At 37.8% G+C, this 14,559-nt stretch overlaps 1 pseudogene; it reads right to left on the reverse strand.

Moving 5' to 3' along the window:
- Window positions 1-11,227: 11,227 nt before the first annotated feature.
- LOC102926758 (large ribosomal subunit protein uL18 pseudogene) lies at window positions 11,228-12,096 on the reverse strand (annotated as a pseudogene).
- Between the last annotated feature and the right edge of the window lie 2,463 nt (window positions 12,097-14,559).

A 14,559-nucleotide genomic window follows, 5' to 3' on the forward strand; every position in this document is an offset into this window, starting at 1 on the left:
AACAGAGTTTATATCTGTTCCTTTTTTCTGTGATTTCTCTGATAGTTTAGGGATAGAAACTGCTGCTTGTTAGGACAGGTGGGTTTTCTACAATTTTATTTTTGGAGAAATTCAAAGAGCACATCTATACTACTCTTACACTTCTCCCCTTTCCTCTCTGCTTGGGTGCTCCCTCTCAAATACCTGAGCTCTTCTTTAATTAGTATTGTTATATGTATACATAATCTACCAAGCCCATTTAGCATTGCTTTTACGTACATGTATCTGGGCTAAATAATCATTTGGAATTTGACAACCTATATGGCAGCCTGTTCCCTGGAGGAAACTGATTTGCCTTCCCGTAAAGGCCATTGACCATTTATAACTCTTCATCTGGGAGTAGGACCTTGTGAAATTTCCCCAGAGAACAGGGATGTAATAACATCGTAACTAGATGTTTTGAAGTTCAATATCAACAATCATCCTGTATTATTTTCTTATTTTTAGGAAGTTACAGAGTAGGGTAAAACAAATTAGAAGATCTTTAGCTCTAAAGTCATGTTACTAATGCTGTCAACAACTTTATCTTTTTAGGTTTGTGCCTACAGTAAAGTAGCTGTGTCAGAGTTATCAAATGTTCATCCCCCAAGATTGTCAAATGTTCATCCCCCAAATGAATTTGGTTACCCAGTAATCCACCTGAATCCACTGAGAAGGTTAATTTATCAGTTTCAAGGAATGATGATGAGAAATACAAGCTGGTTGTCCTGTTCATCATTTAGGTGAAGGATATACTGTGGATTATGCATAAATATAAAATGGTTAGAAGAATTTTTAAATCCCCTACTAATAAGAAGGAAAATATAAACAGTTGAACAATTTAAACTTAATTAAGATCTTGGAAAATATTGTTTAAAATGTTGGAAGGAAAATTAAGATAAAAGTTTACTTCCAAAATCTATATACTTGAATGAAATTTGTGAAATTTTCTGATTTATGTAGTAATTTCCATTTAGGTTTGGAGGCATGAAATATAAGAACAACTTATATGTGAGACAATAGACAGTGTTATATTTAAAAGTAATTTTCACAAACAAGTTCACTGCTTCCCACCAGGAATTAAAAGTAGGGCAGAAACAGAACAGTTTATTTAAACAGTGGGATTGTTTGAATATGTTTCCAAGATTGTAATTCTTTAAGGAATTTAGTGAATTTTAAATTTAGGGGGAAAAGCCACCATTCGGTAGGAAAAATGTGTATATCATCATGAAGGCTAGAATGGCCAATTTCTTCAATAAGTCACAATTTATCTCCCTATGATAACAATGATCAGAGCACAACTCCAAATAATATGTAAACAATGGGAGGTTCCAGCTCTGGTCCATGTTGCTTTCCATGGGTCCTCACTGTTGCAAAGTAAGAAGAGGAAGGCTTGTAAGGAAGGCACTCAGGGAAGTTCTGTGGGGCAGTGGTTAAGGGAGCCAGCTTTGTCACTGGCTACACATCTGGTACTTCCCTTACCGTGTGACTTTGGGGAAATTGACTCCAGTTCTCTGTCTTCAGTTTTCTCTTTTTGGAACATGCATAAGTACCTCATAGTACATGATACATAGATGTTCATGTATAACAGCAAATATTATGATGGTCAACAGGGTCATGCTTATAAGGCTATGGTACTGTGCAGTGGGCCAGGATACCACTGCTTAAAGCTTGGGTTTTATTTCTGCCTTAGTGGGAGTGGAATTACTGAACAATGAGGGACTTTGTTTTAAATATTGTTTCTAATGGAAATTAAGACTTCAGAAAACATCCAAGATGCAGAGAGAAGAGCAACCTCTCCTTGGGATTGGCCAGGTTTTAAACGGTGGCCAGGTTCAGTTGCATTGAGTTGTCAAAAAGAGACTCTATTCCATTACTGTAGCTCAAGTTTTCCGGTGTCCATTCAGCTCCTGCAGCTGCTCAGACCCAAGTAAACACACAGAGACTTATAATACGTATAAACTGTATGGCCATGTCAGGCTTACATCGTGTTTCTCATGGCAGCAGCAGCTGCCAGCATCTCCCCACTCAGCCTTCCACTTCCCAGAATTCTCCTCTCTGCTTATCCCACATATACTATACTTCCTGCCTGGCTACTGGCTAATCAGCATTTTATTTATCAATCAATTAGAGTAACACATTCACAGCATACAGAAAGACATCCCTAGCACATTAGCTTAGCAGACATCAAATTAAGAAGTTAAATCCTACAGTCTGAGTTAATATGGATATAGAAAGAGTTAGATCAGTTGGAATACCTTCAGCTCACTGGATAAGTCCAATGGAATTCCACTAACATTTAGGTGGGCTAGCTATTAGAAAAAAAGGTAACATCTAGGGTACCTAGCTGTGTCTGGAGAGTTTTTTTTTTTTTTTTAACAATAGGCCATGTCATCCAAATCCAGCACAGTTTACAAGATCATACATGAATGTCAAACATAGAGGTGACTATCTATAGTCTATCCAATACCATGGAATTTCAGAAACAATTATAGTTCTGATTAGTGAAAGTTGCCCTGTTTTTAGAAAGACATATATGGAGTCTTCGATAAATTTAGTAAGATTAAAAGAAACTTATAACAAAATTATTGGATAATAGCAATATGATAATGAGAAATAATAATTTACATTTGTAATGGTAATAGACAAGGTGATCAATAAACATTTATATCACTCTTTCATTATTGTGCTCCAATACCAACACATACTAGAAAAAAATCAAATCAATGTTAACAAGAGTTATGTGTAATTTGGGATTTTTAATGTAATTTTGAAAATTATAAAACATATACCTAGTCATGAGTTCTGTAAAAGTTAACTATCCATAGTATTTTTCCCCCTTTGGTTAAGCTGTGTCACTAAATGTTAGCTATTATATCAACTAGTGACCAACTAGATGAATAGGTAACTTTAAGTTTCTGTTTTTTCTGATGGTGCTTCAGAAAAATGAACTTAGAAAGCAAAATACTGACCTAAAAGGCTCTCAATGAAGAGACTCATGGAACCAGAAAGTCTGGGATGCACAAATTGCTTGGCATCTCTTCTTGCAAGTTGCCTGATAAGGAATTTATCTATTTATTCTTAAATCTCTGCAGCTTTCATAAGCATAGACTCCAATGACTCTGCTTACAGATGAGGATTCTGATATCTTTCTTTAATAGTTTAGCTCTTGCTGTTTAATTCATCTGAAATTTAGTCACTTCAGAATTACTGAAATCTCTCTTAGCTTTTTGAACAGACAGAAATACCTTAGATGACTCCTGGCTGGACTTTCTTAAGCAAACTGGGGCTGAAACTATTAGAATGTCCACACATCTGGACATCCACAATGGCATCATTGTGAACCTGCCTGATGCCTCCTATTTACACCTACAGCCTAAGCTTTCTCATAGTATTGGTTAGACCCTCTTAACAATAGTTTGTACCCTATAGACATGGCAGTGATACATCTTAGGGGAGTAGGTTATATATTTAGAAGCTTTCCAGTGTCCTTGCTGGCCAGTGGTCAGGGAAAATCCCTCCCACTTGCATGCCCCAAGTAAGCATACAGAGGCTTATATTAATTACAACTGCTTGGCCATTAGCTCAGACTTATGCCTGACTAGCTCTTACACTTAAATTAACCTATAGTTCTTATCTATGTTTAGCCACTGGCTTGGTACCTTTTCTCAGTTCTGCCTTGACATCTTGCTTCCTCTGTGTCTGGCTGGTGACTCCTGCCTCAGCCCTTCTTCCCAGAATTCTCCTCATCTGCTCACCCTGACTATAGTTCTTGCCTGGCTACTGGCCAGTCAGTGTTTTATTTATCAACTAATCATAGCAACACATATTCACAGCATACAGAATGACATACCACAGCACTTCTCCTTTTATGTCTAATCATAAAGGAATGCTTTAACCTTAACAGAGTAAAGTTATATATAACAAAAGATTTATCAAGAAAGAATTACAATTACAATATCTAATCTATTTATATTTGGCAAATTTAAAAATAAATATACTATTTATCTTATATTTGTGAGTCTAGGGTTTCATATCTAATTTATCTTTTATTATGACTAAGGAAAACTATAATTATCTAGTCTACAACTATATGATGGACCCTAGAAAAATATAATATTACCTAAGTAAATAGGAAATGCATTGTAAGGACCTTCCAAAATTCTGGAAATAACAGAGACAGCTGTCTGCCTGGACAGTCATCCAAATTCCTCTGCAACATTGGGGCATCCATTGTCAGCCTATAGGACTAGAGTATCTCAGTTGCTACTCTTTGTATCCTGTAGAATGCCTGGCACTTTCTTCTGCAAAACAAGAACCTGAAGGACCATTTTGCTTTATTTTGGCAAATTCAGAGGTCAATTTTCTATAGGTCTTGCATGTCCAGCTTATAAAATATAGTATCAGAAATCCAGGCAAGAGAAGTTTCTTGCCCAAATGTTTAATATTGCAAAGAATAAGAAGATAAACACCATATAAAGTATCTTTGATGCCCATCTTTCTCTTTGAAGTAAATTGGTGCTGCCAGGAGCAGATGTGTCTCGCTGTCCAGAAAGTCTAAGTTATTAAAACATTTTAAATGCCATATTCTATAGGTCTTTGAAATGTTTGAAGATTACCTACCTAACTGAAATATATCCATGTATAACTAAAAAACTTATCTAACATGACTATAAGTTTGACTGTTAGAGAAGACTGATTATTAATCTCTGTTTCTTAATTATCCATTACAATTTAAATGAGTTACATAAACACAAAACCTTAAATGAGAGTAGAAATATACATACAGTATAACAAAATTAACTTTAAATTTGTATCAATAAACTAAAATCCACAGCAATGTAAAACATTTCAAACAAATTGTTGTTCTTTTTTTCCTTTTAATTTATTTTATTTTATTTTATTTTACAATACTATTCAGTTCTACATAACAGCCACAGGTTCCCTTGTTCTCCCACTTCCTGCCTCCCTTCCCTTCCCCCCAGCCCACCCCTAATTCCCACCTCCTCCAGAGCAAGGCGTTCCCCAAGGACTGAGATCGACCTGGTAGACTCAGTCCAGGCAGGTCATGTCCCCTCCTCCCAGATTGAGCCAAGCGTCCCTGCATAAGTCCCAGGTTTCAAACAGCTAACTCATGCAATGAGCCCAGGACCTGGTACCACTGCCTAGATGCCTCCCAAACAAATCAAGCCAAACAACTCTCTCACCTAATCAGAGGGCCTGATCCAGTTGATCAGCCTTTGGTTCATAGTTCATGTGTTTCCATTTGTTTGGCTATTCAAAATACTTTTTTTTTTTGAGCTGAGGATCAAACCCAGGGCCTTGTGCTTGCTAGGCAAGCACTCTACCACTGAGCTAAATCCCCAACCCTCAATAAATTGTTGTTCTTTAAAAGTAGAGTCAATAATCTACCCTTTTACTCTATCATATCTGTATCCTATATATCTATATCATACCCCCTTTCTTCTTTTACAAAGAGATTGAGTATGACCAATAACAATTTGTAACCAACAACCTAAAGACGGACACCCATAATCCATTTGTTGGGAATGTGGGCATAGTGTTCTAGGCTACTTCCTGCTGATCGGGGGCACTGGTAGTCTTATGGGGATCCTGAGAAAATTTGAGACAATGGTCAAGTCCTGGGAAGACCAGTTATAACCTTTGTTGATAGGTAACATCTGCTAAGGTTCAGGAGGTCTGGCTTTATCAAATCTGATCCATTTTAACCTGGAACAAATCTATAGCCTCTTGCTTCCTGTGGGAACAAAAGCAGAGCCTCTTTCTGGAAGCAGCACATCCTTCGATCCAAATTTTGAAGTCAAGATGCCTTTAAAATACATATATTGGTTTAACTTAGCAGCCTTCATAATCAAATGTCTCTCTCTAGTTAAAAATCCCAAAGACACTATAATCCAGACTCTGTGTGTGATTTCTGTCTTTATGTGGCTATTTTATATTACTTTTATTGTCTCTTTAAAGCCTTTATTTTTTAAAACTCTCTATTTCTTTATATACCTGCATATATTCCTTCTTCTCTCTCTTTTAAGCCTATGTACATTTTCACACACAGTATAACCCATTTAGAGGTTTATTCCATCTGAATCTGATTTATTGTGAATCTATTGCTTTAAACTGCAGTGTGACTAGCACTGAAGCAGCAGCCTTGGCTGCTGACTCTGCCCATTTCAGCTTTCCAACATGGTAGGGGTAATTCATCACCAGTTCTGGGAGCCATGCTCTTGGCTGTCTCTGGGAGGCAGTGGGTCTATGCCTCTATCAAAGCAGTGTATAGCCTAGAAACCTCTTTCATTTTCTGTATTAGCAGAAGTTGAATCCACCACACAGTGTGTTTTGTGGCTTGGAGACACCACTATGTACCGCAGCAGGAATCTGCCATACTACAGTTCAAGCCCACATGCCACTGTGAACCTGCCAAAATGTAGTTTAAAGTTTTCCTGTGTCCTGCCTGGCCTGCAGTCAGGACAAATCTCTCTCACCTGCAGGCCCACAGCTGCTTATAAAATAATCACTCAGAGGCTTAATATTATTTACAAACTGTATGGTCAAATGGCTCATGCTTCTTCTAGCTAACTCCTATAATTAAATCCATTTCTATTAATCTATAAGTTGCCACGTGGCTGTGACTTACCAATACTTTCACATCTTGCTTCTCCTGGCAGTGGCTGCAATCTTCCGACTCAGCCCTTACTCTTCTCAGAATTCTCCTCATCTGCTCACCCTGCCTATACTTCCTGCCTGGCTACTAGCCAATCTAAGTTTTATTTATCAACCAATCAAAGCAACATATATTCACAGTGTATAGAATGACATCCCACAGCAGGGTTATGTTTCTTATGTCTTCCCTTCCTATAACTCAGAATATCATTTCTCTCAGTAAAGCAGTTCATGAAGCCATCCCAGATTTTTGAGTGAGAGAGAGAGAGAGAGAGAGAGAGAGAGAGAGAGAGAGAGAGAGAGAGAGAACTAACTAGACACTGTGTATCATTGGGAAGACTTTCAAACAGATTATTGAATTTTTTAAAGCCACACCCTATTAACCCAGTTTATATAAGAATTAAATTTTGTATAGCATTAGATATCTTCTAATATCCGTTATATCTCATTTCAGGTGAATAAACTCTGAGTAGCATATAATTTTGCTGACTTGAACTCTGATCCAGATAGGGAAAATCAGGTGTTTCAGTTCAAAATATTATCTAGGTAACTTCCTATATTCAATGTTGTACAGTATTGAATTTCAAATAAATGAATGAATAAATGAATAAATAAAAAACAATTTCTACAAAAACAGTGTTAACTCAGTTGTTTAAAGCAACCCAAAGCAGTATCAAAAATCCTACAAGGAGTTCTCCAGAGAAAGTCGTATATGGAGGGATTTGTATTATTCTAAAATATAGTGGCCACCCCAGGGACAAGGGACAAGAGCTGCATTCTCATCTTTCCACATAGTCACCAGGCATCTAACATTGGGAACAGATAGGCACATCTCTGAGAGTGGCCTGCATCGTACATCTGGGATATTAACATGTCAGGGTAGAAATTCCTCATGCTGCAGAATGAGAAAGTCCTCAGAGCTGCAGAAACTCTGAGAAAATCTTATGTACTTCTCTCTGCACGGAGAGCCATGAAAAAAAGTCTCCACTGACCTGTGAATATTCAAAAGGAGTGCCAACTGTGATGATAATACTAATCTTGTGATCTAAAAGAGAATATAAGAGGGAACCATCACCAGGATTTCCATGATTAATCCATGTAACAGGTCAGATATAGAAGAGCTGGTTTGGAAAGTACCAAAAGAGGTGAGTGGGGCAAATACCCCACAGTGGGGAGAAAAATGTTACTTGCTATTTTTTTTCTTCTCCCAGTGGTGATAATGAGAAATTAGAGCAGAAATCGTTGTAAAAAGCCATCCCTACAAAACCGTTTTAAATAAAAAATAATGAGAACAGAACTAATTTACTTAGCTAATTATCACATGCATTTCACATCAGCCCAAAAGCAACCAGAAACCATTATCCACACACCCTGCCGTTCTCATCAAGCAGTGGATGAATGGGGACAGACCTGGAACTGGTTCTGCTGAAATGAATCTACCCACTTCAAAAGGTAATAATCACCATGGGCCTCCCCAGTGTGCTCTGTGCTGTATGTCCAGGCTCCCCTGGAGCCTTCAGGAACAGACAAAGTCTTCATCTTCACCTTTTTCACATTGCCCCCCTGGGTGCTGGAGGTACAAAGTGAATCACTTTACATCATTTAATTCATCTCATTAGTGACAGAACAAAATCTCAGTCTTTGGATCCTATTCTTCCATGGGCTTTGCAGCCTATACTTAGCTTGATACAATCTTATCAAGTGATAAGGTTGGAAAATTCTTTCTCATTGTGTTCATATCTATATATAGTTGAGTAATTAGCATCTGACAACCATTAATATTCATTCATTCATTCATTCATCCACTTAAGCAATTGGTGCTATGTCACTTGGACCTTATACTTTATTAGGTAGTGAGGAATGGAGAAAGAAATCCTTGCATTTTATGAACTTCTAATATGGATCATAAGAAATTCTCTGAAATAAGAAAACAGTGTGACACATGAAATGGTAGCTATATAAAAAAATGCACAGCAAGAGATTGGCCAAACAAGTGGATGAGAAGAGCATAATTTCTTCACTGAGATGAACAAAGATTAAAAGCAATCAGATAGCATCCTTCCAGGTATTACAGACAAATGACACACAATAGTCAAAGTATACAAATGTTACAGTGACAAGTTACAGCTACAGTGTACAAGTTTTTTCTGTGGTTGGATATAACCTTCCTAAAGGGTATAGTGCAGATAAATTCAAGCTATCTCTTATCATTCCTAGTTTGGTGCATAGACTGACATGTTTTCCAGCTCCTGGGTACTCTTCAGACCTGAAGCTTCAGCCCAGACCTGATGAGTCTGAGCATAGATTTGATCAGGTTCTATGAGACGTACAGGCATAGTAGAGTTGAATTATCAGTCTCTAGCATACAGTTCACAGTGCACAGTAGCTAACAGGTTAGTCAGGGAATAGTAAAAGTTAAAAATACATTAATAACAAAGCATCCAGTCTTTGACAAACACCTGCCAGGATGCAAGACACTTTGTAACTGTATTAGAAAAACTTCAGAGTTTCTTATTTGTGTGTCAACAGCAGAAGGTCTGCTTAAAAGCTCTAATGAGCACAGTTGTCACAGTTTTAAGTGAATTTGACTACATCTCATCTTCATGGGTTAAGGAAGCTGGTAAGCTGCTATTTCTAGAGTGTCTCTTTATCCCTTTTTTTTTTTTTTTTTTACTACAGATCTTCCTTAAAATAGACTAGAAAGATCCACAATTTCAGGTAAGAGTTATTACAGCAGATCCCAGAAAATGAAGTCACTTCTATGTTTCTGAGATTCAAGATGGACATGAAAGTATTCGGATTTGGAGAAGTTAAGCTTTTCTACTCAAAAATTTTGATTACAAACCCTTGAGATAACCAATTTCCCCTACGCATGAACAAATGAGCACAGGGAACTGAGAGCCAAATAGAAGTGCTCCCACACTGTGTTAAAATTCCCTGCATTTTCTGGAGGAGAGAATCAGGGCCACAGAGGAAGCAGCTGATCTTACGTCCCAGGGAAGTTGTTCTGTTTCCTGGCTTCTAGATCAAGACTTGCACTTTCACAGTCTTGAAAAAGAGAGCTGAACTTTTCTCCTGGGTTATTTCAGATGTCTATTATTTTATCTCCTAATTTTCTTTTTGTTACTATGATAAAATACTTCAATCAAAAGCAACCCAGGAAGGAAACGTGTGTATTGGAATGACACTTCCAAGTCATAATCCATTATGGAGAGACGCCAAGGCAGAGACTCAAGGCAGGAGTTTGAAACAGTGACCTTGGGGGTCACTGCTTACTAACTTGCTCTTAGGCTCACAGTCAGTGGCCATTTTTAAATAGTGCAGGCTCACCTCCTTAGGGATAGCACTGACCCCAATGGGGTAGGCCATCTTATATTACTTTACAGTAAAAAGAATGACCCTAGACCTGTCCACAGTCCAAACTGTTGGAGGCAATACTTCAAGTTTGGTTCCTGCCTCCAAAAGTGTAAAGTTGACAACCAAGATTCACTATTGCAGATATAATGAATCGAAGTATTCCTGTTATCTCTGAGTAACTCATAGTAACTATAGGAAGTGGTTTGGGGCTTATCAGACAACATGAGTTATGTAGTAGTCAGAGTTAATCTGAGAAAATAAACAATACAGGCACACACAAACACATTTATTAATAAATGTTGTGTGGTTATGGGTGATAATTCCTATGGTCTGTTGTCAGCAAGCTAGAGACCCAAGAGAGAAAACGGCCTAAGACCTAAGGGAACCAATAGGATAAGATTTAGTTGAACTTTATGAGACAAGCAACCAGTGGCTATGATGTTGAAAGCAGAAGAAAATGTATAACTTAGTCCCAGTGAACAGTAGATGTGCCTTCTCCTGATTTTTTTTGCTCTATGTAGAAATTAGATAATATTTGCTCACAATGGTGAAAGAGAAGTTTCATTACTCAGTCTACCAATGAAATTAAAAAATCTCTTCCACAGACATCTTCAGGGAAGCACCAAAAAAGAAAAAAGGAAGAACAGAAAAAAAATGTTGTGGAATAATCTTTTATGTACACTGTGAAGATGTGTCTTTGCCAAAGAGCCTTCTGATTGGTTTAATAAAAGAGCTGACTGGCCAGTAGCTAGGCAGTAATTATAGAAGGGACAGCCAAACACTGGGGAAAACACTGGGAAGAGGATGGGGTCTCAAGCAGATGCCAAGAGAGGCAAGATGAACATGCCTTGCTGTGTGGAAAGAAGGTACTGCCATGTGGCAGAGGATCAATAAGAAATATGAGTTAGTTCAAAACATAAAAGATAGCTAGTAACAAATCTGAGCTATTGGCTAAGCATTTATAATTAATATTAAGTTTCTGTGCACTTATTGAGGAGCTGGCAGTCCCAGTGAAAAAATTATGCCTACAGAACCAATACCTTACCAGCCATCTATGACCTGCTAACTTACATGTGTGTATCACAAATAAGGAAGATAGAAATGAAGAAGTCTCACTTTTTGGCTTGGTCAATAAGTTTATATTCTTTATGGAAAAATCTTCATAAAAATTGCTTTAACTTTCAGCAGCCTGTTCCTGAGCTCTGAGGCAGAGCTTGCCTTCTTTTGTACATCCCGATCTTTCTTTTTCTGGGCAAGGGACATTTTGGGATGGCTCCACCTCTTCTTCACTTCTCTCTTAGTCTTTTTTTAAAGGTCTGGATTCTCTTAGATGGCAGCATGAGCTTTCTTATGCATCCCCTTCATGTCTGGAGTTATGATAGTCTTTATGAACTGAGAATACTGTTTCTTATACGCATCTTGGTCTTCCTCCATTGGGTAACACATGCAGTCTGCAACACTCTAACCCACACTTCTGCATTGAATTTGCTTCCAGAATCATAACCAGATAATTGTTTGGTACAATGAGGGTTATACAACCTTAATCCACAGCTCCCTTCAGGGGCCTAAAACCTTTATTGCCAGTTGTAGTTATGACAAGACCTGCATCCAAATAGCAAGTGAAGATAGCAGGCTGACCATCGATGCTTTCCACATTGTATTCATCTCCAGTCAACTCCACTTGACCTTCATAAATCTTGCCCATGGTAAACCTACTGAGAAGCCTGTGGGCTAGCAGCAAGCCAGTACAATAAGCTGCAGCATAATTTGTCAAGTCAACTTTTGTACCATAATTTTGTAGTTCATGTGCATATGTTGACAGACTATCATAACCCCTTCTATATGGGCATATGCAGTCTGAAAGATGATATCCTTTTCAGTTACATGAACTATCATCCTGTATTTGAGTGTGCTATACTTACTTGTTTGTCCTGGATCACCAATCATTTCAGAGCATAGTAGTTGGTTTTACTGCCTCATCACCTTCTTAATCTTTACTTGATATCTCTTAAATTAGTAGACTTTATTCTTGACAACATTCATAAACACTGTCCTGTGAGAAAGAAACCTGCAGTTTCAGCTCCACATAGACCTGCAGGCCTGGTAGTGCTAGGGGGGCGGGGGTGAAAGCTTACAGTCTATTTTTAGAATGATGAGCAACAGTTTGCATATACTAAGAGGGGAGACATCTCCATTCCATCTCCAGCAAAGCTCAGCTTCTGTCTACTTCCCCACAGTAAATAAAACAAGATCCAGCTCACTAAGAGATCACCAAATTCTCTTAGATTACACATTTTTTCTGTGTCAAGGGGGACTTAAAGATTAGATTCAGTTTTTCTTCAGAAAATGATACTATGTGCAACCTTAATTTCTGATGCATGCACTGATACAGGCTGCAGAGACACTGACTGGATAGCAAGACTAGCCCCAGATCTGTCATGCAGATTTCCTATATTATGTTCACAGGCTGAGCCAACTTATGATGTGATGAGGAGCATGAACATAGGTGACACATCTTTGCATATCCGGCAGTTCTGCACAAGTTCATTGGAACTCTATATTTCATACTTTAGAGACAATGTGGAAAAACAAAATGTCAATGATGCTGTCACCAAAATAGTATTCAGAGTTTTTCACCTAAAAACATAATGTAAGATAATGTTGAATGTTTGTTAGGATCCAATGACAAAGTATTTACCTCAATATTGATCAATACAAGTATTGTGAGTGAAATGAGGATGCATTGGGGAAGAAGTGATGTTTATTTCATATTAAGATAGCTAAAATGGTGGCGCATCCAGCATCTTTAGAGAATCATTTTTTTCTTTACTGAAAGTATTGCCTACTCTCCTGACAGACAGAGCGAAATAGCATGTTATCATCTTGTATCAATAAATGAGGATTGTAATAATAGTATACTGAGCTCTTTTCAAAGGAGTATCTGGGACTAATTGTAAATTTGGTTCCTTGGACTTGCTACTTGTCTTTAAACCAATGATTGGGATCTTTTTTGTTTTTTATTTTCCAGAATTTGACTTTTGGAGCTGTAAAATAAGATTTATTTGGGATACAAAAAAAAGTCCAGCGATGAGAAAAATGAATTTAAAAGTTACAATTTTCACAGTGAATCAAAGATAAGGTAATTCAGAAGATGACTGTGAACTCGTACTTGCTTGCTATAATCTTGGAAAACCCACTTTAAAGGCCCAAACTTCATATGGTATAAAACAAGGATTTAGGCAGGCAATATTCCATTGAGACTTTGTTCGTGTGCACTCTGAGCAACATGACTTGTCATTCTGCTTCACAAGTGAGTCTTCTCATGTTCTGAGCTAAGTTTGGCAATTCCTGTCGACTAAGTTGTTTCATACCCCAAAAGTCATATGCTGACATTTTGACCTCATGCAATTCAGAATGTAACTAGATGTGGCCACTGGGTCTTTAAGGAGGTGATAATATTACCATGTCATCATTATAACACTTTCTGATACAATCTTATTGATGTTTTCATAACAAAAATAAAATTGGACATGGGATGACAAAGAAAAAATGTTCTGAAGATGGTCCTCTACAAGTCAAGTTCAAGAAAACAGAGTTCTGAGACTAAATCAACCTGAATTCAGTCATCTAGTCTCTGGAATTGTGGAGAAATAAGTTCATGTTAGGTAAGCCTGCAGTCAGAGGTGTTTTGTTCTGATGGTCCTAGCAAGTGAATGTAGCACCTGTGTATCAGGATGATACCTACAGAATCAGGCATGGGGTTGGGGGATAGAGTTCCAGGAAGGTAAGATTAACTGGGGGGGAATGCAAACCTTTCTCTTTTGCACCCTGATAGTCTGACTCTGATTCTTCTTAACCTCCATTTAAAAATGCACTTAGCTTAGCTCTACTCCTGGGTCATTGAGCCAAGTACATCTGTGCATGCGTCAGGAACTATAATGTGTCTATGCACAAGCCTCATCAGGAGCAGCTGTCTGTGTCCTAGTGCTCGGTCTCATCTTCTGTTGGCATATCCATCTCAGAGGATTAGTTTCTATTGCAGTTTGACTTTCCCCTTCTGGGTCTGATCTTCATGGCTTGCTGTCAAGGAATCCTGATTTCCTCTTAGGGCCTGGATCATAGGCAGGATGGCCTGAGTTCTAAGCAGGTTCTTTTGTACTTGTCTGAGATATTCACAGTGATTTGGACCCTCTGTGTATGTGACAATGTGTGTGAGTTTGCAGTTTCATACAAGTATTGGAAAGGATGGGCAGTATTTTAAAATAGACATGGAGCAAAAAGCTGTGGTGTAAAAATAATAGTCATCCTAAATAAAAAAGAAGAAAATCACATTTTTGTCCCCACAGCAATTTTGTTATTCATTTTTTGTGTCTTCTCTACATAAATACTAGAAAATTGCAATCATGCAGTAGAAAAGATGTTGTACTCTGCTTTTCTTATATTGCGGTGAAGATATTGTTCCTCGCTGCTGTGAAATCTTAATTGTTATTTTCAGTCCCTGCATAA

The sequence above is a fragment of the Peromyscus maniculatus genome, chromosome 1 (genome assembly GCF_049852395.1).
Source record: "Peromyscus maniculatus bairdii isolate BWxNUB_F1_BW_parent chromosome 1, HU_Pman_BW_mat_3.1, whole genome shotgun sequence".
NCBI classification, from domain to species: domain Eukaryota; kingdom Metazoa; phylum Chordata; class Mammalia; order Rodentia; family Cricetidae; genus Peromyscus; species Peromyscus maniculatus.